Source organism: Choristoneura fumiferana, chromosome 3 (genome assembly GCF_025370935.1).
Source record: "Choristoneura fumiferana chromosome 3, NRCan_CFum_1, whole genome shotgun sequence".
Lineage (NCBI taxonomy): Eukaryota > Metazoa > Arthropoda > Insecta > Lepidoptera > Tortricidae > Choristoneura > Choristoneura fumiferana.
In genome coordinates, this window is record NC_133474.1 from 15730437 (window position 1) to 15754277 (window position 23841).

The window sequence follows — 23841 nt, forward strand, 5'->3', positions numbered from 1 at the left end:
CGATACGAAAAAATCAAGTAATGTTTTTCGAGTATTGTTTTTGGGTTTTGTATTTTGTGCGGGATCTTCAAGTTTAGGTATAATTTATACCTACCTTAGGCTGCTATTTACTTTTAAAATACTAATAATTCATAAGCAAACTTAGCCGCTATAGTTTTCCTTGTAAATTTGATATACTTAATTCCATCAGGATTTTTATTATTATTTTTTTAAACCAATAGTTTAGCTTTTAGAGGTGGAGGGGAGGGGGGACGCTCGATTTTGATAAAAAATACACTTTGAAGTTGAATATTTCACAAACAGATCTCTAAATTTAAAAAATCGTGGGTATTCACAACCCTGCAATGATTTTAAAAGATCTATCCAACAATATCCCACACGACGACGGGGTTAGACGAGAAAAAAAATCACCCCCTCTGTACGTCTATGGGAGGTACCACAAAAGAATATATTTTGTTTTAGTTTTGTTTTACCATTTAGTCGGCACATTTAGTTGCTACCTATATTCGAGCAAAATTACAGCTTTCCAGCACTGATAGTCTCTCAGCAAAGCTGCGGACGGCCACTAGACAGACACTAAATACCATTTTGGCTACGGAACCCTAAAAAAAAACTCGTTTAATAGATACAGAATATCCTTTGGCCACGCCATAACTTGAAACGACTCTACATCTACATCTTTTTAAAAAAATAGGTATAATAGTACGGTCACGACCGTTAGTTTGAAACCCATTTTGTCAAAAAATCATTTGAATTGTCATACAAAATGACAGATATTCGATCTTAAGTGGGTCCCAAATTAACGCTCGTGACCGTACCTAGGTACAGCATTATGTATAGTGCCTAGTTGCGCAAAAATTAGTACCTACTACTTATATTTCGGTTAGACCTTTTACATGCGATTCGGATTAGCCGTTTTTACTGTAAAATGTAGTTATTTTTATTAAGTAGGTTGCTAACCTACTGAACTGAATACGAGAATCTCTCTGTTTTTAAAAAGTTTTTCTTCAAAGTATATTTTTTATACTTCGGGCTAAATCTATAATATAAAAGTGAACCGCCAGAACGGGACAAAAAAACGAGACAGAGCAGGATGGCGCCCTACAACACCATTTTGACACGTTTCTCCCAAACAACGCATTATTTCTCTGGAATGTTAAAGCAATTCGATTCTTTGACCTTGGGAATCGCGAAAAACTTGAGAAAATATGATATTGAGTGTGAACATTTTGTATATTAAGCAAAATAAAATCACAAGTTCGAATTTCGAGCCAAAAACGAGCGATCCCAGTCAGAGATTGCCAGTGTTGCCATTCAGGGAAAAAGCAATCTATTCATTATCCTGCATTGCAGTCTGTAAAGCTCTTTACCCATTCATTGCCGCGCGCCAGATTACGCTGGGCTTAGAGTCATGAAATTTGGTATGTAGGTATAGCTGGATGTCTAAAATAACTCATATGCTACTTTTATTCCAATATTCCCACGGGATAGTTGTTCTTAACACAACACCTCAATGAAGATTAAGATATAAATTTTGGGATTTTCCACAGGAATTTTGTAACTAATTCAATTGTAACTACCAGATCGAGTAATTTACGCGTGCGAAGCCGCGGGTAAACTAGTACTACTATAATTTTCCAAGATATGGTTAGCAATCCTATGTAGATGGTAGATTAGTTAGTATAATGTACCTACCTAACTAAAAATGAGACTTTCAGATCCAGAACCCACTTAGTATTTTTGCTGTACCTACTTGGTCAGGCCGTCCCATCTGATCGCTATTTCGGTAATCAAGATTTTATACGATTTCCACAATTTATTTGGAAACCGATCGTGAGCGTAACTCGACAATTGTCCATCATTATATCATTAAATTCGTAATGCGGTGAGAGTTCAGGTTCAGAGTTCAGAACTTCAGCTGTGTCATTGTTAGTAATCATTATATCGCTGCAATAATTATTTTTCACTTTTTAGTGTTATATTGTAACGTAAAGCTATTGTTCCGTTTTTAATGATGTAAGTATTTTGATATTTTCTCATGGCGCCACGATACGCTTGGATAGTCATTTCGCTGGATCAGCTATCCGCCCGTACCGTTGACCCAATGCCTTGTTCACTGGCCCGTCCTTTGAGTCTAGATAATTTACTGTTTAATGTAATAAGTCATTGGAATAACTGTTTTAAAGCTAAGTAACCACGCTACGTTTTGTAGATTAAGTTTACTTGTATAAAATATTTAAAGACAAAGTATTCGATATGTAAATCATATAATAATTTATCAAGCAGGTACTGATTAGTTGTTGTTCGCGACTTTGTCTGCAAATATAATAGCTATCCCGCGGTAATTTTCCCAGATAAAAAACTATCCCTCTCTATCGCTATCTCCGTACCAAATTTCATCTAAATCAGTTGAGCAGTTTAAGTCGGAAGAGTTAACAGACATACATAAAACAGACAGACGGAGTTACTTTCGCATTATAATATTACTGATGAAGAAAGGATTTGTATATAAGTATTTTTAGAATACCTAATCCTGTAGTTAATAGGTAGAGTCATTCACGATGACGCGTGCCGTGGTTCTTATTGCAATGTCTAATTTTGACAAAATCACTCGTCGTCGTGGATGGCACTAGGTATAATAATTTACGTAATGCGGCTAAAATAAAATATCCATCGATGTATGTATGGAAGGAAATGACTTAAACGAAAAGTCGATAAATTAAATACCTATTCTACCAAAACAAAATAACCATTTAAAGCTACCTCTAAGTAGGGTACACAAAGTGGGTATTTGTTATAGAAGCGGGCATCTGATAGGTACAAAGCAAGCGCAAGCCTGTGCGCCAATCGATGGCCGCAGGCGGCAGCTCGACAACCCGAGTACCTCCACCTGACAGTAATGAGAAATTTATCTATGTGGCACAATAGAGTACTCCATTACAGACCGTATTACAACTAATTATACAACTTTCACACAATGGACACAATTTATGGAGGCGATTAAATATCCTCCGGGCGGAGTATGGCTTCTTTGGCGGCTCTAAACTCTGTAGGTACTGTATTTTTCTTGCTTGTAACTATGTAAATACCTAAATATACAATATAGTAATTACATTGTAACATTTTGATGGTGACACCTAAAGAGCATTTGTCTTGATTGCACAAATCACGAGATGACGACGCATTTCTACTATGACACATTGTACCCGTTTACTCAAAAACTTCGAAAGTTTTTTTAGGTAAACCATGTTTGGGACAATTGATGGTGAACCGAATAAGCACCTTACTTTTTAGCCTTTTTATGTGTATACTTTAGCGACACTTTCAATGATCTTTACAAAAGAGAAATCCCTATAAGGCATTGTGTCAAAGTGAAACTAAATTGGTTTTATGCGACAACGCAATCTACAAGCGTTAAGTTAAGCTGTATGAATTACATTACATGTATAATATTTAGTTTCTTAATTTGGCTAAACTGAGTCTGAACCAAACTCTGATAAATCTAGAATTTTTCAAACATAGTTCGTTAACTTCATTATTATAGACCGCATCGATAATACGAGAAAAGAAGTAAAACTCAATTGATGCATGGTCATTTCCTTCTCCAATTATGATCGCAGTACCGGTACTGTCCAGATTGTCTAAGTGAAGATGTAATCTCAACGTTCGGTACAACAAAATTGTCTATTTATAGGTAGGTAGGTACCACTGACGAGTGCTTATTGGGAATGCTATGGTTACACTTCGGAATTATGGAAGTACTTTACCACAGAACTTTTTAATAAAATAAACTAACTGTTGCCCGCGATTCCGTCCACGTAGAATTCGTTTATAGCTATCCCGCGGGAACAACGCAATTTTCCGGAATAAAAACTATTCTATGTCTTTTCCCCAGACTCAAATTATCTGTATACCAAATTTCATCTACATCGGTTCAGTGGTTTAGACGTGAAGAGGTACAACAAAAGGTGCAGACTAAGAAACTTTCGTATTTATAATATTACTTAGTGGGATGTATTATCATCATCTACGAGTAAGTAGATGCGGCGGTGGTGTAGTCTACGGCTGTGGGCTGTGTGTGCTGCAGCAATACCTAACCTAACACATTATCTCACAGAGATCTCGTTGATATCGGTCTAAAAAGGCGGGTTTCTCTATCGAAAATACAAACTGAGCGGGTTTCTCTATTTCAAAAGTTTCCCTACTCGTATTATAATTAGTATTTTCGAGAACATTACTGAGAAAAATGACTAAAATTTATGCGGATTCAACCTGACGCCTTTAGACGCCGACCTATCAAATGCGACATCGGCCCGCTGCATAGGTGCGCTCTATCTTGCTTGGCTCTACCACATCGTAACCATTCCTAACATTTCTTGTAGGTAGGTTTAATGCTGGTAATCCTATCTTATATTATAAGGTACTAGGTTATACGCTTTAATGTCGTTGTTTAAATATTCAGAATCTGACATTAGATGTCCGACTCATTATGTTTATCCAGTCTGAGAGCGTAACGCATAAGTAAAAGTGGTAAAAACATCTAAATACCATATGTCGTCATCATCAATCATTACGTTCTGATTTAATCTGGTAGATTAGTTTGCGGTCAAAATACATCAGCAGTTTAAAATGATAATTCGAACGAACATTATATTTCAAATGTAATTTCTAATTCAATTTAAGCGCTTAACAACCTACCTTCAAACACTATGTGTTAGCTTGACTTTAGTGCTGTTCTTAGCAATTGTCCTTCCACCGTGACGTAACGCAGCTCCGTGGTGCTAAGCGTCCAATTACCCTCATTCGCGTACCGTTTTCGGATAAAAAAGGAAGTACCGGAACGGCACGAGGTCGTAAAGAATAATTTGGTTGGTCCTCGGAATGAAATCACAAGCTCATTAACATTTCTACCGCAGCCGTACGTTTGAGCGGATGCGGCCTCGGGCTTCGCCCCGCCGGCCTGAGAGCAAACCAAACTGTGTGCGGTACGGCGGTTACATACTGCACAGCAGGGCTACTATGAAACTCGAAGTTCGTGTCGTGCGGTCCCTCTGACACTTATACTGTTTAATACGAGAGCGAGAGGGACGGTACGATATGAACTTCGAGTTTCGTATTTCGTAGAGCCCTGCTGATACCGCTATGATATTCAATAGCTATATCGAATTTATATCGACTACAGAAATGTGTCAATCAGGTCGTCAGAGACACACATATTGTCAACTGTCAAAAAATTTACTTGTTATAAAATTTACGTCTTTTATCATAAAATAGAGAAAAATAAATTCACGTAGAGTCCGAACCGGACGTGATCATAATTAATTCCAGGCTTAAACACAACAAAAACTTGAACCCGTGTAAGGATTCTTCACATTAGGTATGCCTATAGTCATTATATGTCGCACGCTTTAAGCTCCCCTGTCAAATATATTTTTTTACCATAAGTTGGCTTTTCTTCTTAATAAAAACCGTTATCATTTTAGCATAGTTATTAAATTAAATTTAACTAGCCCTTTAACGGATCATGGTATCAGATATTATGATAATTCAACAGCAAAATCAAAACATTGCGAAATAATAAAAAAATAATTAAATATTAACTTCTTTTAAGTTAATTTGCACCAACATAATGTTTCAGCTAATAGCTATTATGGTTCCTAGCTTCGAAACTCCAAGGTAGTCCGAGAATATTCTGATACTTTATTCCAGAAGCAAATTAGAGTAGGTATGGCGGGTGTTTTATTAAATTTGAAACAGTAACACTGGTGTGACGGATGCGCAGGCATGACCCAACGACTGGACCATAACGCCCATTGTTATGCTGTCGGTACCGCGGCGTGACACGATCGCTACAGTTTATAGGCAAATAGCCTACTCGACTCGTTACCGAACGTGTAGATTGTAGCTACATTATGCCCACAAACCATCATAGTCATATATAATTTAATTTGGCGCCCTAAGTAAATATGATGAGCTGCAAAACTTGAGACTTCATAAAACATTAAATCAAATCATAAAACTTACTAATCGAACGTCTTTTGCTTAGCTACAATTAATGATTGATTAATGATGGATGATGCTGATGTAAAAGCGAAAGCTTTTTTTTATAAACGAATTTAACCTTTATCATTAAACTTAATTTGTTTAAAAATGTTACATTCAAGTCCGTAACAGAAATTCACCGTGTAAATCCAATTTCAACGTACGTAATTGATCCAGCAGATATATTACGTACCTTCGTAATCCTTAATGTCCGAGTACGTCGCGCAGAGGAATCATTTTGTGGGGGAATTTTCAGCGCTTGACACTTATACGTCGATTGCTGTCTTACTTTACCGTTTTGGTATTTGTTAGCCTTTCTGCGGATTTATACCCATTAGTCTATTTAGACGTAGCGGATGGCTGCTTATCTGCGGCTTTTATTCCATTTTGCTTTTCTACCGCATGACGGATCGGTGTCCTTTCAGCGGCTTTATTTATTTTCACACATAGTCAAAATACCACAAAACAGGCCTTATCACGCTAAACACACGAGTAATATTTACCTCGACGTTTCGACCACATTGCAGTGGCCGTGGTCACGAGTAGACCAACGTCGGTCGTCGGTCAGTAGGTAGAGTAACGTCGAGGTAAATATTAGGTACCTACTCGTGTGTTTAGCATGATAAGCCATGTTTTGTGGTATTTTATCGTTATAGTCTAAGATCCGAATATAAAACGACCTTCACCGAACTTGATTAATTGATGAAAAGTTATTTTTAACCGACTTCAAAAAAGGAGGTTTTCAATTCGGTTGTATTTTTTTATGTTTGTTACCCGTCATTATTTATGAACCTATTTGAAAACAATGTTTTTCGTTTGTCTAGGAATGCTTTCAATTAGGTCCGATAAACACGAAATCATGATGATCTGATGACTGGATCCTAAGGAAATCGAGGGAACTCTTCAAATATTGTAGGGACACATATGATCATTTCGATGTATTTAGTAGTAACTCGTTCATTTGCTCTTGAAAATCATCATTTGGTGAAGTGAAACTGATGATGAAGACCACATTTGACCAACGAAGCGACAGCTCAATTTTTTCAATTACTTTAACACGGTTGCTTAGCAATTTAAGCTCATCGTAATGCATATGGTGAAATGAAACGGGTGACAAAGCACCAGGACTCCTCAATATTGAACGTCTCTGCATCGGAAAAAGCAATTTTTCGTTAAAGGTGACGAGTAGTTGGCATTAAACTATTGTATCTTAGATCTTTTACACTAAAAAGCGTGGAAAAATTTTTATAACAAAAAATTTAACCAACTACAAAAACCATGAAAATAATTATCTACCAGTCGGAAGTCGGTGCCTCGATCAGCACGAGCCAGCAGGAGTAGAACTATAGTCGTCTACCTCACCTATATAATCACTCAGTTTAGCGAGATTTTCAACGTAGATTTCGGAGTGCCACAGGGAAGCGTATTAGGACCAACCCTTTTTTTAGTTTACATAGACGGGCTTTGCAATCTCGACCTGTGCCATGCTACAACTATATCTTTCGCGGATGACACAGCAATTTTGGTACGGGGAAGGGATTGGAGTGAAGTGCAGAGACTCGCTGAAATAAATATTGGGAGGGTAGTTGATTGGCTTGACAAAAACTTATTAACTTTAAATGTGACCAAAACTAAATATTTGTGCTTTTCCATTAACACAAAGGGTCAGCCTGACAGCGACTTTTGTATTGGAATTGGCTCTGGGAGCGATCATTCTCTGGACCCCAGTGCAAGCTGTAAAGACGTCCTCGAACGCAGTAACGAAATTAAATATCTAGGCGTCATACTTGATGTCCACCTTAGCTGGCGACAGCACATTGAATCTCTCAAGTCCCGTGTTCGTAAGCTGATGTTTGTTTTTCGCTCTCTAAGGGAAGTCGCCTACTCTGAGCTGTTGAGGCAAGTGTACTTCGCGCTCTGTGAATCAGTTTTGGGGTATTGCAATTCGGTCTGGGGCGGAGCAGCCAGGAGCCACCTCATCAGCTTGGAGAGAGCTCAAAGATCCCTTCTGAAAGTTGCTTTCCGAAAACCTATTCGGTACAGTACCAAAGCTTTATACGAAACCGCAAATGTGCTAACGGTTCGCCAGTTATTTATTAGGAAGATTTTGCTGGAGTACTGCAAAAAGCACGACAAAAACTTTGACGATGACACAAGACGACGAATACGTTGGAGAATCCCTAAGTGTAACACTAAATTTGCTAGGCGTTTTCATCCTTTTATCTCACCACTCATCATGAAAACTTTCTGTAAAACCTACCATGCGAAAATATCTCCCACAAACAACTTTTAACGCAGTGGCTCATGCAGCACGACTATCATGAGACCGAAACGCTTCTAACTGTAGTACAATAATCCAAGTTCCACAGACTTTTATCCGATACAAGCAACTTATTACACCAAATATTTATTAATATTTACACACACACACACACACACACACACACACACACACACACACACACACACACACATATATTTATATATAGGAAGTCATTATAAAACCACATTTAAATAGCAAATGTACCTAATATTATAATAATCCTAGTTAGGTTATAGTATATAAGCAGTAGCAGGAAGTAATGCGTAGTAGTAGTATATATTAACCGGTCTTATTTCCTACCTGGATCCTGTAACACAGGGACTCCTAGCTCAGGATCCAGAGCCGTAGCTCTTGTTTATAATTTTTTTTATGCAATAAATTATTTTCATTTTCATTTCATTTTTATTTTCAACTTATTATAACTTATTATATAGGTGAGGTAGACAATAAGTATATTGGGCTTCAATCACTCCTGCTGGCTCGTGCTGAAGCACCAACTTCAGACTGGTAGAAAATTATTTTCATGGTTTTCATGGTTGTAGTCGGTTCAATTTTCTGTTATACAATTTTTGACATGAAGTTGATTCATTAACCATACCAGTGCAAATTACTAATATCGATATACCTGTTTATACCTGCCAACCCAAAAGTTAAGACGGGAAAAAAATAGGCAACCAAACGTTTGCATATATTCTATAGGCTTCATACTTTTGATTGGTACGTCATTTGTCTATTAACTGAATGTTAAAAAAATATTTTTTTTAAATAATCGTATTCTGGACTAAATTTTTTTTAGTCAACCCACTTGCAATTAATTTATCATATTTAATTTAATATAAAATACTTTTCATCCATTATCCATTTAGATGAAGGTCGTTTCATACTCGGATCCTCTACTTTTCGCTGTCGTCACTACGGACAGGAGACTAATCTCTTAGTAGGTATCAGCTCTCATGGTAGAGCCAGCTCCCGACGATCTGTGTGAAGCACCGGCATTGCAGCATTGGGAATCTAGAGTCGTCAGCGCGATCGAACTTGACGCGAGCGAGGTAAATAAAAGTTAATCTGAGAAAATCAAAACCGCATCCGCACCGGTTAAGCCATTCCTGAAGTTAGCGACTAAGAGAAAATTAATTCTTAAAATCATTATTTTAGGTCAATGGAACCCAAGAGCAATAGCGCTAATATAAATGCTATGAGTAGTACCTACTTATAAAATATTTTCAATGTATATGTACGGACGTCAACCAGTTACAGGGTATATATAGATTTATTACACCTATTTCAAATGCAATTGACGTGGTGTGAGCGTGATCTTAACATGTGTGTATTTTGCGTAGAGCCCTAGAATTATACCTATATACAAAGTAATATTGCATCGGGCTTTATGCTCAAGTGTAGGTACTGCCAAGCAGTGATTATCATATGACAATTCCCACGCCTTACGGGAACTTTGAAGTCATCGCAGGTCAACGCCGATTGTCATGATCCTCTCTATTATAATAAAGTACTATAAAGCGATACCGGCGATCACGACAAGCGGAAAAAACAACATAATGCCTCCTCTGTAAACATTTCGTACTTAATAATCTAGTCAAAATCGGTAGCATTTTAATGATTTTTCTCTTTTGTAGAACAATTACACGGACACTGACCTAATATTTAAGTGTTGTGCATATGTTAGTGTAATCATTATAACTTCATTGTGGAAAGTGAGTGACACGAAACGTCGGCTCTAAACAAAACAATAAAATGCTTCACGCTCACGCATTGCTGTTTATGCGGTAGTATTTAGTATGGACATGGGCTCCATGGCAGACAAAAGCTATTCATTGAAATGGAAGTGCTGGTACCTATAACTGTCATCACAACAAAAACATTTTTACAATTTATAAACATAAGTAAGTGCACTGCTACGATCGAGCGCAAGAGGCTATGACTGCAGCTTACGACACACCAATTGAGCCATTACGCACACTACGTTTTAACGGCCCAGTTTTCCGGGAAAACTCTGGCCTCTACGTGTCTCTTGTCTCTATTGATGTGCTTCAACCTGTCACGTAGATAACGGTATCGACGAGAGGATACACTATTATTTTTGAAGGCATTCGGAACACAATGTAACGAATCGCTCGTCACATTGCGGTATAGGCTACAGGAACATTTTGAGCTATGTTTACATCTAGTAAATACTATGAGTTACGTAAATAGCACACTGCAAATCTAAAATACCTAATTTAATAGAGCCACAATATGATGTTAGTTATGGGGGGAGTACTTCACCCCTGAACGCGCGCGTTTAGGTTCAAATTCATTTATTTACTTGAGAAGCGGTAACAATGGTTGTTGTTCTATAGGTACACAGATATAATAATTGTTCGATCTATACTTAGTAATAACGGCAAGGCAAGAATCTGAAGCCTTTATTATTCGCATTCTGCCTCTGCTTCGTAAGTGATTGAATCACGGTGGTACGTTAGACCAAAAGTAAAGAAACACCGGCGCGAGAGCGGCGATACTCCCTCTCGTCGGGGACACAAACGACGTAAATCCACGTCGCATTGTTATAGCGTCGGCTGCCGCCCGTGCGTGGATAATCAGCGTTTTTTCCGCATTCAATTAAAAGTGACCTACTGGGACGGCTCGCGAGAGCAAAATAAATTTATCTAGTTTACGTTCGTACGTCACGGTCGCTGCAAGGGAAGCCCTCATCGAGATAGCCTAATTAATTTGATTTGATGGCTGTCAACAACTGTCCAGTTTTGATGATAGCGTACACGTGCTAATGTGCTAATGGTTTTATTTAGCGAAAGCGATTGTGCAGAAGTACTTTAAACAAAATGAATTAACCGTTACAGTACTTACTACGAATACATACACAGTTAAAAACTTTAAAAAAAAAATAAAGCAATTACTTAGCTACTTATTACCGGTCTTAAACATAGAGCTATAAGAGAAATCTATAGTGGCCCAGGACAGGCTATATTATAGGTTTTTTTTAAATAGCCTGTATAGTGTCCCACTGCTGGGCAAAGGCCCAGCATTTTAGGTAAAAAATTATAATTCTAAATCTATACTTTACCTAACTTTAACAAGGTACCTACCTACTAACTCTGTAGTAAAAAGCGTTTACTAAACTACCTAAAAAATAAATTAACGAAAATCTTTTTTATATTCATGTACCAACGGCAATGTGTGAAATAGTACAATATCATATCCTAAAAAAACCGGCCAAGAGCGTGTCGGACACGCCCGAAATAGGGTTTCGTAGCCATTACGAAAACACTAAGTAATTTTTTTCTAAGGATTTCTATTTTATACGGAATCTTTCAAGTTTAGGTATATTTTATACCTTAGGCTGCTATTTACTCTTAAACTACTAATAAAAAATCACCCCCACTTTACGTCTATGGGAGGTACTCTTAAATATATATTTTTTTATTTTTTTATTGTACCATTTTGTCGGCATAGTTTACATATACATATATTCGTGCAAAATTACAGCTATCTAGCATTGATAGTCCCTGAGCAAAGCCGCGGACGGACAGACAGACAGACAGACATGGCGAAACTATAAGGGTTCCGTTTTTGCCATTTGGCTACGGAACCCTAAAAAAATTCTGTACAGATCAATTTAGGCACAGTGAAATACATAAAGCTAAAACTCACAGACGCTCAAACATTGTATTTTTATTATGTAGTTTCATAACCACTGACTATTACAAAAACGTGCTGCTTGAAAATTAGCATTCATTACAAAGATACACCAGATCAGGCATGCCCGGATTTTATCGTGGACAGTCTTTATGTATATTAACATATTTATTGATAGCCCCAGTACCGGGACTGCGGCTAATAACGATAACCGATAGTTGTCTGCGAGCGCCACCAATAAATAGCTGTAACGGCCGCCAGCTTCGTCAATAAAATGACTAACCGTTTATGGTTGTGCAATGCTACTGGAAAATGTCAAGCCGCCACCGCGCATACCAGCAGGGCTACTACGAAACTCGAAACTCGAAGTTCGTGTCGTGCGGTCCCTCTGACACTTATACTGTTTAATACGAGACTGAGAGGGACGGTACGATACGAACTTCGAGTTTCGTAGTAGCCTTGCAGCAGTCAAATCATACATGCCGCGCAAACTGTTTGGCGCCAAAGTAAGAAAGACACCGTGAAACATCCGATCACGTTACTTCTGAAAGGTAATTTTGCGTGGGTATAATCCATAAACGAATATGGAAAAATCAAAATACGGTCACAGATCCGTTATCGATATGCTATATACCCAGGCCATAGTCGGCTCTGTTGCCGATAAATAACTTGGAAGAAGTAGGTTTATGGGTGCACGGAACGGGTAAATCTTGGTTTTGGCGCGAGCTGATGGCGGAAGCTAGGTCGCCGACCCGCGGTCAGGACTCGCTCCTTCCTACTGCCCTACCTAGCGCGAGTTACCATACCATTCGCCTTCTACACCTACTGGTTTAGTGTAGGTAGCACCTATGCATCCGTGCTGGCCAACGGTACCTTAATATGTTCGATCCTTTTACATAATTAAGCAAGCAAGATGTTGAATTTGGAATTTTGTAGGTACATATGTGGATCTTGGGCGGCCCGGTGGGAAGAACACAATCTATTTTTTATACCGATATTCCTATGGGATCCATGTAAAATCCGTCTAGAGACATGAAATTATGCACAAGTGTTCTATATATATAACTTAAATGAAGACCATGGTGTATTTTTTGGAAAATCCAATAGATGCTAAAATTTTGGAATTCTTCTTTAACTTCCACAAATCCACACCTAATAGTTCACGTGAAAAATAACAGTAACAGAAAACTTAACCTTTTTGGAACTAACTGCTTTGCTACAGCGAGTAGGTATGGCTGTGAATTATTTAATTCAAGATGGATTTGTCCGTTGCTGTAACAATACGTTCGCCCAGTCTTGTTTACTTTATTTACACATTACACCTAGAAAAACATTATAAATCCCTTTAGGTACGCTAAATTGTAGTTTAATAAATATATTTAATTATTCATCAGAAAATAAATAAATAGACTTTGCATAAACGACGCAATAATTTTCTGCACTGCATGCAACGTATCCGTATCCTCGGACTTGCGTCAGTTGCGTCCTATACCCGCTGTGGCCTGTAATATGAGCAAATAATTAAAACATAGATCATACTCGTCAAACTGAACAACATCAGTTTAGCGACTTTTAAAAATAATTAGTTTTTGAATATTTATTACACTTTTAAGGTTATTCGAAGAAGCAATGTAAAGCAAAATGCTTGATGTTTGTAGACACGCGACGTCAGTTGTGTTCTGGGATGGCGTAGGTACATTGATAGCAATATTTAATTAGTATCAAAAAAGGAAAATTCAAAAACTCCATTATTTTTAATATTCGCTGAACTAATATTGTTCAGTTTGACGAAGACGATCTACGTTTTAATTTTTTGCTCGTATACAGGCCGCACCCTATATAGGTAGGTAGGTACTTTAATTCGCCATTATTATCATGTAATTCTTTCAGTTCAGGTTAAATGCGCTTTAACTATATTAGGTACTTAGTATTTTTAAATTAGATTATTTGTAAAATAAGTAAATAAGTTCTCTGCGGCGGTTTATCTGGAGTATTTACTACCTGTACCTACGACAAAAAAGTTGCTTCGAAATCAGGTTTTTTAAATCAGTGCCCACTACAAAATGACCAAAATGAAAACTAAGTGTCTCCGGCCGACCTATTACACTTAAGTAATTTAACAAACGATAGGCGCGAAAGTAAATTAAATGCTTTCATATATTTAGCGCGGTGGTTCCAGTGAAGCAAAACAGCCCAGTTAACGCGACTGTACAATAAACATACAATTTGTCAACGCCACACCTAAAACGTTATTATCGGCTAATTAAAGCAAACGTCTAGTCATACGCGTTCAGTGAAAGCAGAGTTTCACACGTGGCCCATTTAGTGGGGAACAAAACGAACAAAACAACAGTGTTTTGGTTTATGTGACATTGACATTTCTCAAGGCGGTGCGGTGTACTCGGTGTACTATAGCACTTATGACAGCTTTAATGGAGTGAAGTTTCATTAAGTGTGGTTGTGGTGGTATTAGGGACGTGGTCGCGCAGGGCTACGCCGGTGGCGTCGCCCGCAACCGTTAGCGCATGCATAATGCCGACCGCGAACTGTTAGGCAGGCGCTCGCTGCTCGCCCCAGACATGCGCAGGCTATTTGAAATGACAGCGCGCTATGAATTTTGCGCGTGCGCTGCCGCCCAACTGACACGGTTATACAATGGGTAGTGGCAAAGGTTACAAACTTAAAATATGTTTAAAACCATAGTGTTCTTGTAAACTACAAACAAGGACAACAATGCCGTTTTGAGTTTCTTTATCGTCTTTTCACCTCTTCAGTATCTGTGAATAAAACTGAATGGGGGCCATAATGGGGGGACACTTCTGTAGAACACTGATTGCTGATAATATGGGCAAAACAAAACTACAACGATAACAACGTTTTTGTATCAGTTTACCGCACTAGGCACGGGTAATCTATCACGTGCAAATGGGGCAAATGCCATGCTGGCTAACGGCGGCATCGGCATCTGTGAAATGAACGCCTGCTCGGCTCGCCCTGCGCCTGCGGCTCTCGTTCAGCACCCGGGCACTTGCAATCGCCAGCTGAGGCACACTGCCAGTCGCCGCGTAACATTCAGAAAACTAGTAACGAACATCATCCCAGGAATCACGACCGGAGAAAGCAATTTCAAAAACGAATCTCCACACATGCACCCATTATAATACGGCCCCGATTTCGCTCTCTTCGTCGTGTGTAAGTCTGTTGAGATTTCATGAACACAGTTAATTACCTACATTCACAACCGGCACAAGACTCATAAAAGAATATCCCAATTCGTTACGAACATATATAGTCATTGTCGGTGACCCAGATACTATTGCCTGACTCCAGATTCGGTAACGACCAAACCGAATCGGTCCATGTCATGTAAACAATGAAAAAGATAGTCGATAACGGTGACAGCGTGAATAGGTACGCAGTAAATATTGTGTAGGTATTTTCATTGTGCAGTTAATTTGGCCGGAGCAGTTAAGAGATCGCAAGATAGGCTCTGCAGATGGCTCGCGCTCCCGCTGTGACTGCGATCCGTGACACAGATAGGGCTGCATTAACGTTTCCTGTCAGCTCGGCTGAGCCACGTTGTTCCTGGGTAATGCGCTAATACAATGCACTCTTTGAGCATGTACGACCGACCGTTATCCGAGTCGAACACGATCGTAAAGCCTAACTCTAATGCCTCTTAATTAGTTGAAAAACTTAAATTGAAGCGTAACATGCGCTCATCTTGGAGCTGATGTGCATTACATGGGAGCCGTTAAGTTGAAAGATAATTTGTGCGATGTGGGAAAAGTGTTAAATATCGATGCGATGGTTTGCGTTGAGCGGGCATTGTTGCCGCGGCGGGCGGCGATTAACCAGGCCGCCCTTCGTAAAGGGACAGTTCTTCATATTGTCGTGTAATGTTTCACTAGTAGGTTAGGTACCCTGTACTCTTACAAAGTAAATTATTACCTACGACTGAAGGATTATTCCTTTCGAGTACTCAGCAGTATGTTAATTCAGTCTATTATTAATAGTCGTGGTAACCTAATGGTTTGACCTATGGCATGGCCTCTCAAGTAGGTAGAGGGTCCTGGTCCTGGGCCCGAGCCTATGGGCTCGCACCTCTGTGTTTTTCGTAATTTATAAATACATTTGAAATTTACGAGATGAATTATCATTTTTATTTATCGTTAAAGTTCAATTGTCGTTTAGTGATATTACTCGCTAGAACGTAATTGATACTGATATCGCATGTTCATTGCTAGTATTAATAACAAATAATCGGTTTGGTCGATATAAAATGTCTCAATCGAATCTCTCAATCGCTTTATGCATTGGCTGTACGGAACGCACTTTATAGGTAGGTCAGAAATGTGAAGTTTAACATGTGGAAGTACCTTAGTAAAAGAATTTACTATTAAGTTTATTCACGAAGCAGAAAGGAATCAACGTGGGCACCACTCCGGAGCGGCAGGCTTTTAGCTAAGAGCTAAGTAAATGATGTTGCGCCTACACTCCGTTAAGGGTCATTATCGCTTTAAAGTGAACTCTCGGAAATGTGCAGATGCTCAGAATAACTGACGTAATATTTCCTTTAATTAATTCGTCGGTGGTTTCTCGAAATACACACAATATGATTACTGGATAGGTAGGTACGCCTTTTTACTTAAAATTTTCTTGTACCCTTCACTTTTATTTTAATTGAAAATGAGTAAACACGTCGATGTGACGCTCATAACTATCAAATGCTATGAGACGTGTTTTATGTGCATTAAGTTTATGAATTGCTGAAAATTTTATGAGATTCCGTCTCTTCCCATATTGAATATTTAAAGTACCTATTGTCACTCATAACTTGTACACATACTTACGCTACGGCTTCCGTTACCTATTATCTTGTTTGGCATTAAGGATCACATACTCTAGGGTATAGGGTTATAGGTATAAACCTGTCATCTTTCATACAACGTTGGACATGCATTTGCCCCAGTCGTGCTGTCCTTACTTGAATCGTATCCTATATCAAAAGGGTTACAGTTGAGCCAGCCAGTTCGAATGCCCTGGCATAGGTACGTGCGCTTTATTGCCTAGTTGGATTAGCCGGTCCTACCATAATTACGAGTCTTGGCCTCTTAAGACCCAGCGTACAAAATTTTAAACGTTATGTTAATGTCTAAGCAAAGTCAACTTTTCTTGATGGACATTAAGTATGTATCAAATTTTGATACAATTCGTAGTAACAATTTCATGTAGGTCCCACGAGGCTTATATATAGGCTATCTCTATAATCGTAATAATTTCTATAACAAACAATATAAGGCTGAGCTGACTAATGGCCTCGTAGATGGACGTAAACTTGTAGTAAATAATTTTGGAAAATTCTGAAATAGTTTTTAGTTATTATACCGGGTGTGACCTGGAATATTCATGAGCAAATAATTAAAAATATATAGGTCATACTCCTCAAACTGAACAACATTAGTTCAGCGACTTTGAAAGATAGTCAGTTTTTTTAATTTTTATTACACTTAAATTTATTCAAAGAAGCAATGTAAAGCAAAGTTTTTGATGTTTGTAGCGTGACATGCGACGTCAGTTGTGTTCTAGTTCTAGAATGACGTACATTGATAGCAGTATTTAATTTGTATGAACAAAGGAAAATTCAAAGACTCCATTATTTTTAAAGTCGCTGAACTAATGTTGTTTAGTTTGACGAGGACCATCTATGTTTTAATTTTTTGCTATCGTATTACAGGCCACACCCGGTATATAAAAGTGTACTTACATAATAGTCTGTATGTGTACCCCTCTGTTAACCCTCGTGGAATATATGTTTCTTAAATTATCCTACGGGATAAGCAAACCCCTGAAAATGTTTTTAACTATTGCAACTACCTACTCGCGTGCTAAATTTGAAGTCTCTATTAATTATAGTTACAAAGATAGAGCCAGCTTAAAATAACAATGTAATTTCTTTTTACTTCCTATCCTGAAATGTATGTAACTAAGGGACCCCACACATCCCTGTATTATTATGATTATTTTTTTCTTGTATTTTTTTCTTTAATTGTACCTATACTGTAGTTTTTAAGTATTTTATTTGTAATTATTTTATTTTGAAAAATGACTTTCTGCCAAGTTTCTTGCGGCGCATTCTTCTTGACAATGATGGTCTTTCCGAAAGCGCTGGTAGTTTAAAAAAATTAAGGGCCTATTTACTGAATAAATTATTTGAATTTATCCCGTGGGAATTTCGAGAAATCCTTTACTTAGTAGGTACACTTTTGATACCCTCAAGACACTGTCTGTCAAATAAGTCAAGCTCTAGCGGTTTAGGCTGTGCGTCGTCTGACATTCAGTCAGTCACATAACTCTTTTATGGGTAAAAATAAAATATTTATGATCAAAAATGAGTGCTATCCTACTAATCCCACTAATATTATAAATGCGAAAGTTTGTACGTCTGTTGTTTGTTTGTTACTTCAACACGTCTAAACCACTGAACCGATTTAGATACAATTCGGTATAGGTACAGTAGGTACAGATAGTTCGAGTCCCAGAGAAGGACATAGAATAGTTTTTATCGCGGAAAATTGCATAGTTCCCGCGGGACAGCGATAAACGAATTCTGCGTGGACGGAGTCACGGGTAACGGCTAGTTGTTATATAATATATATTACATAAAGATATATGTTTATGTGTGTGTAATATATATATACATATAGTGTAATTAGTAATGGAGAATGAAATCCGAAGTATTTATAGCAGGTATGTGCTCGTTATCCACTTCCCAGACGTAGGTACAGTCAAAGGCAAAGATATCGACACGGCCAAAGTTACAAAAATTGTATACACGACTTAATGCACTTAACATTAAGGCCGTGTATACATATTTCTGTAACTTTGGCCGTGTAGATATCTTTGCCCTTGACTGTACCTACACCTGCGCTAAAGCTATAAAAGTAGTCACTATTAAGGCAACTTAATTATTCAGTACACAAGCTAATTGCGCCTGTATCCCACTGTCCGTATGGTACCGTTGCTCGTGAGATTATAAAATATTCGTCATATTTCGTCGGTCAATGTTGTTATTTTGCTTCTAATTTAAATTTAAGTTTAAATTTAAATATAAGTAGCATGCCGCATGCTGCATGCGTCCATATCGTCACTCAGTACTCAAGATCAAATTTCAAGTTTCTATGACAACCGGATGTTGTACCTACTCTATGGGTTTGCAATTTTCATCAAAATCGGTTTAGGGTTTTTAAAATACAGATTTAAGTGTGAATCATTCACTAAGGAAATGTGCCGTTGGCATACATACATACAGCGTAATTCTAGAGGTAAAACATATCATCCAAGTAAAAGACGAAGAAATAATAAAGTGAGTAAACGAAACGATACTCCAATGAAAAAATAAAATAAATAAATAATAAATATCACGGGACAATTCACACCAATTTGACCTAATCCCAAAGTAAGCTTAGCAAACCTTGTGTTATGGGTAAGACCTAAAGCAACGGATAAATTATATAGATATAGATACATATTAAACATCCAAGACCCAAGAAATACTTAGTAAGTAATTCATTTCAATTACAACTGAACAATGAAAAAATATTTTTAAATATTTAAAAAAAAATTAACCGACTTTAAAACTGTATAACCAAGCAGGGAGAAATAAAAGTATTTTCTTAATAAAACCTAAATTAACATGCCAATTTTTTTGAGGTCGGTTCCATCTTTGGTTTAAAAGAAATAATTACATGACTAGGTAATAATTACTGTATATTAACCTACACATGCACGGACCTCAAAAAATAGTTTTCATATTTAGTTACTTTAGATTTTATTAAAAGAAACTTTTATTTCTCCTTTTTAGAGTCCCGTACTCCCGTAGCCAAAATGGCAAAAACGGAACCCTTTTATAGTTTTGTCATGATTGTCTGTTCGTCCGCGGCTTTGCTCAGGGACTATCAATGCTAGAAAGCTGTAATTTTACACGAATATATATGAAAACTATGGCGACAAAATGGTACAATAAAAATTTCAAAAACATTTTTTTACATTTACCTCCCATAGACATGTAGTGGGGGTGATTTTTTTTTCTCATCCAACCTTGTAGTGTGGGGTATCGTTGGATAGGTATTTTAAAATCATTACGGGGTTGCTACAATGATTTTTCGATTCAGTGATATGTTTGCAAAATATTCAACTTTAAAGTGGAAATTAGAAAATTTATAATAGTTAAGTTTTCTCGAGAATTATTAGTAGTTTAAGAGTAAATAGCAGCCCGAGGTATAAAATTTACCTAAACTTGGAATATTCCGTACAAAATACGAAATCCTTAGAAACATATTACTTAATTTTTTCGTAATGGCTACGGAACCCTATTTCGGGCGTGTCCGACACGCTCTTGGCCGGTCTTTTAATAACTGTTTTGAATTCGGTTTAATAACTTTAATTTCTTATTTACAAATAAATTACTAATATTCTCTCATTAAAAAAGACATCAACGTGCTGCGTTTGCGTTGCAGTCAGAAGAAAGTCGTTTAAAATAATTATCATTACATTGTAGCTGAATAGTGTTCTAAATTAATTCAGTGTTAGGTTTTCATATAACGTTTTAAACTTTCGTGACTTTCACTCATAGTCTAAACACCACGCACAGGACTTATCACGCTAACACAAACGAGTCTACTCGTGACCACGGCCACTGTAATGTGGCCGAAACGTCGAGCCAAATATTACTCGTGTGTGTTAGCGTGATAGTCCTGTGCGTGTGCGTGGTATTTTGACTGTAGGTGTTCATATATTATATTGCATATAAAACAGCTGTATCATAATAATTTAATCTAAAGTGCACTACTTTAGATTAAATGCCGCGAACCTATAGTCAAATTAAGAAAAAATATGGAAGTAAGTCGAGTACTCGTATTGCACTGAGTAGATAGGTACTCTTTTTATCCTTGTAGGCGTAATTAATGAACACCAATGCCACAGTACAGAAAAAGGAACAGTTCGGTCTATGATCCTAACTTGAAAAGATCTTCACCGCATATCAGACGATAACAGAATGAAACCTATTTTTATTAAATTTAGTATATTAGAAATGGATTTGCTAAAAAAATCCTGGACAGGCTATTTTTAATTATAAAAAAAAAGATTTGTTATCATTTTTTTGTTTCATCATCGAGTTAATAAGAAAATTTTATATTGACAAAGTATAAAACCTTTGGTCAGTCGGGTAAAAAGATCTCCGTGCCGGCAGCCTCTAGTTTGCAAAAATTTTCAAAAAACTGGCCAAGTGCGAGTCGGACCATTATTGAATTGAATATTATTTATGATTTCCACTAATTTTGCCCCTTTCCGGGAGGGCGAATCTAGTAAGGGTTGCATTATGTCCGATTTTTAACTCACACAAAACCATTAAGTTGAGTAGTAATGATTCTATCAGTCTTTAGAATTATTTTCTGAGTTAAGTAGGTGAAATGTGACCAAATGGCATTTACTTTATCGCCTTCATTATTTTTTTAAGCTTTTAAATGTCGTCGCACCCACTCTTTTAATGATTCAAAGAATTTATTTGCTCAGAATATATGAGATATTATGTACAGTCGAGTTCATAAACTTGTGAGCAAAAATTTGATCAAAAATATCTGAACACGCTTCTACGCCATTAACAATAGAGTCATTTTTGCTCACAAGTTTATGAATTCGACTGTACGAGTATGATTAATTTGCATTCGGCATATTCTCGATGTGCTATTTTGCGTACAGTGCTGCGGTATAAAGTAATAATAACAACATTTTATGTCTATTTCAAGTTTACCCAACACTGTCTGAAACGAAATAAATGGTAAAATGGTTTCACAATGTCTTAGAATTCAAATGGCTATCTTCTTATGTCTTCTAAAAAGTCTCCTGATTTTTTTAATTCGTTTATCAAGTATCAATTCCCATATTATGTATTTACAATACACACTCAATAAAGATTATTAATATTCATTCAGTAGACATGTAACAAGACGATTCTTACCTTTACAATTTGAATAAAAAAGCGCATTAACATAATCGCAAGTCAATTAATCTGTGTGGTTTGAAAGTGATTTATAAGTTATCACACGAGTTTGTTGCTCGATAAAAACAAAATGGCTCAAGTAAAATTTTGTATCATTTCAAATTCAGCCATGAAGTTGACGGCTTACGATTTAAAATGATGGAAGGGATTTTTTGGACTTAGACGTTTGGTAAATATTAAAGTTAGTTATTGGTATGATTTATTAGTAAGGCTCGGCTGTGTCGTGTGTTTGGGCTGTATTAACAAGTTTGGCGGTGGACACTCGCCCGATCGCAACTTTCACACGTGCACATTAAAATGCAAATTATGTAAAACTTTCAAAAGAATAAGATCACAATGTTTTGTTACTTCATATGTAAATTTTTCTTTATTTTAAAGTTGCCCAGAATTTGGAATTTTGTGCTTAAACTTAAACCAACGCACATTTACAGCTGTCACAGAAAAACTGAGATACTGTATACTGTATACAGTACGATTACTTGGAGTTAGTTAACTTGACAGATGGGCGTGCCTTCAGTCAATTTTCAACTTTGACGTCATACAAATAAAGCCATTTTTAGTATACCGCTACCCACGTTTACAGATTATGTAAAAACTATTTTATTTGTATGACGTCAAAGTTGAAAATTGACTGAAGGCACGCCCTTCTGTCAAGTGTTAACTCCAAGTAATCGTACTGTACAATTTGTACTTTTATAAAAAATATTGCAGCACCTACCTATCAGCTACCTACTCTATACTGTCAGTAGCTCCGCTCAAAATAAAAATAAATCCATACTTATACTAATATTATAAATGCGAAAGTGGTGTGTTTATATGTGTGTCCGTCTTTCACGTCGAAATGGAGCGACGGATCGACGTGATTTTTGGCGTAGAGATAGTTTATGGGCCAGAGAGTGACATAGGCTACTTTTTATCCCGTAAAAATGCACAGTTCCCGAGGGAAAAGCGCGCGGTAACCGAATTCCACGCGGGCGAAGCTGCGGGCAAAAGATAGTTAGCTACCTACTATTAAATTGAAAGAAATGGTGATTAAGGGATGAAAGAAAGACCTAAATATTTATTGTAAAGATAGGACTCTTTACTTCTTTTCCACTCATTATTTCGCTGTGGTGTTTTCGGGGCTTTTTGCCGCACTATATAGGTACCTACCTCAAAAGAAAATCGACCAAGTATGTGTAAAGTTTATTTATGAAAAATTTACGACATTTTTAGATTCTCCCAGCCATTATTTCAGTTCTGTAATTGTTATGGATTACAAGAGAAACCTATAAAAACTTTATGGTCTAACACAAAAACAACATTGTAGAATCTCCAAATGTTCTGCGTAGCATACGCAATCCTCTCGGTGCGTGACTCCGACTTCAGCTTGGCTGCTTTTTAGGGTTCCGGAGCCAAAATGGCAAAAAAGGAACCTTTATAGTTTCGTCATGTCTGTCTGTCTGTCCGTCCGCGGCTTTGCTCAGGGACTATCAATGCTAGAAAGATGTAATTTTGCACGGATATATATATAAACTATGCCGACAAAATGATGCAATAAAAAATAAAATAAAAATTTTTAGGGTAGTCACCTCCCATAGACGTAAAGTGATTTTTTTTTATCATCCAACCCTATAGTGTGGGGTATCGTTGGATAGGTCTTTTAAAACCACTACTACTTAGGGGTTTGCTAAGACGATTTTTCGATTCAGTTATTTGTTTGCGAAATATTCAACTTTAAAGTGCAAATTTTCATTAAAATCGGGCGTCCCCCCCCCCC

General features: G+C 37.3%; 1 protein-coding gene across 1 annotated transcript in view; it reads right to left on the bottom strand.

Moving 5' to 3' along the window:
• The window catches only part of LOC141426738 (uncharacterized), a 30339-nt gene that overhangs the window by 5443 nt on the left and 1055 nt on the right, over positions 1-23841 (bottom strand). The window lies entirely within an intron of this gene.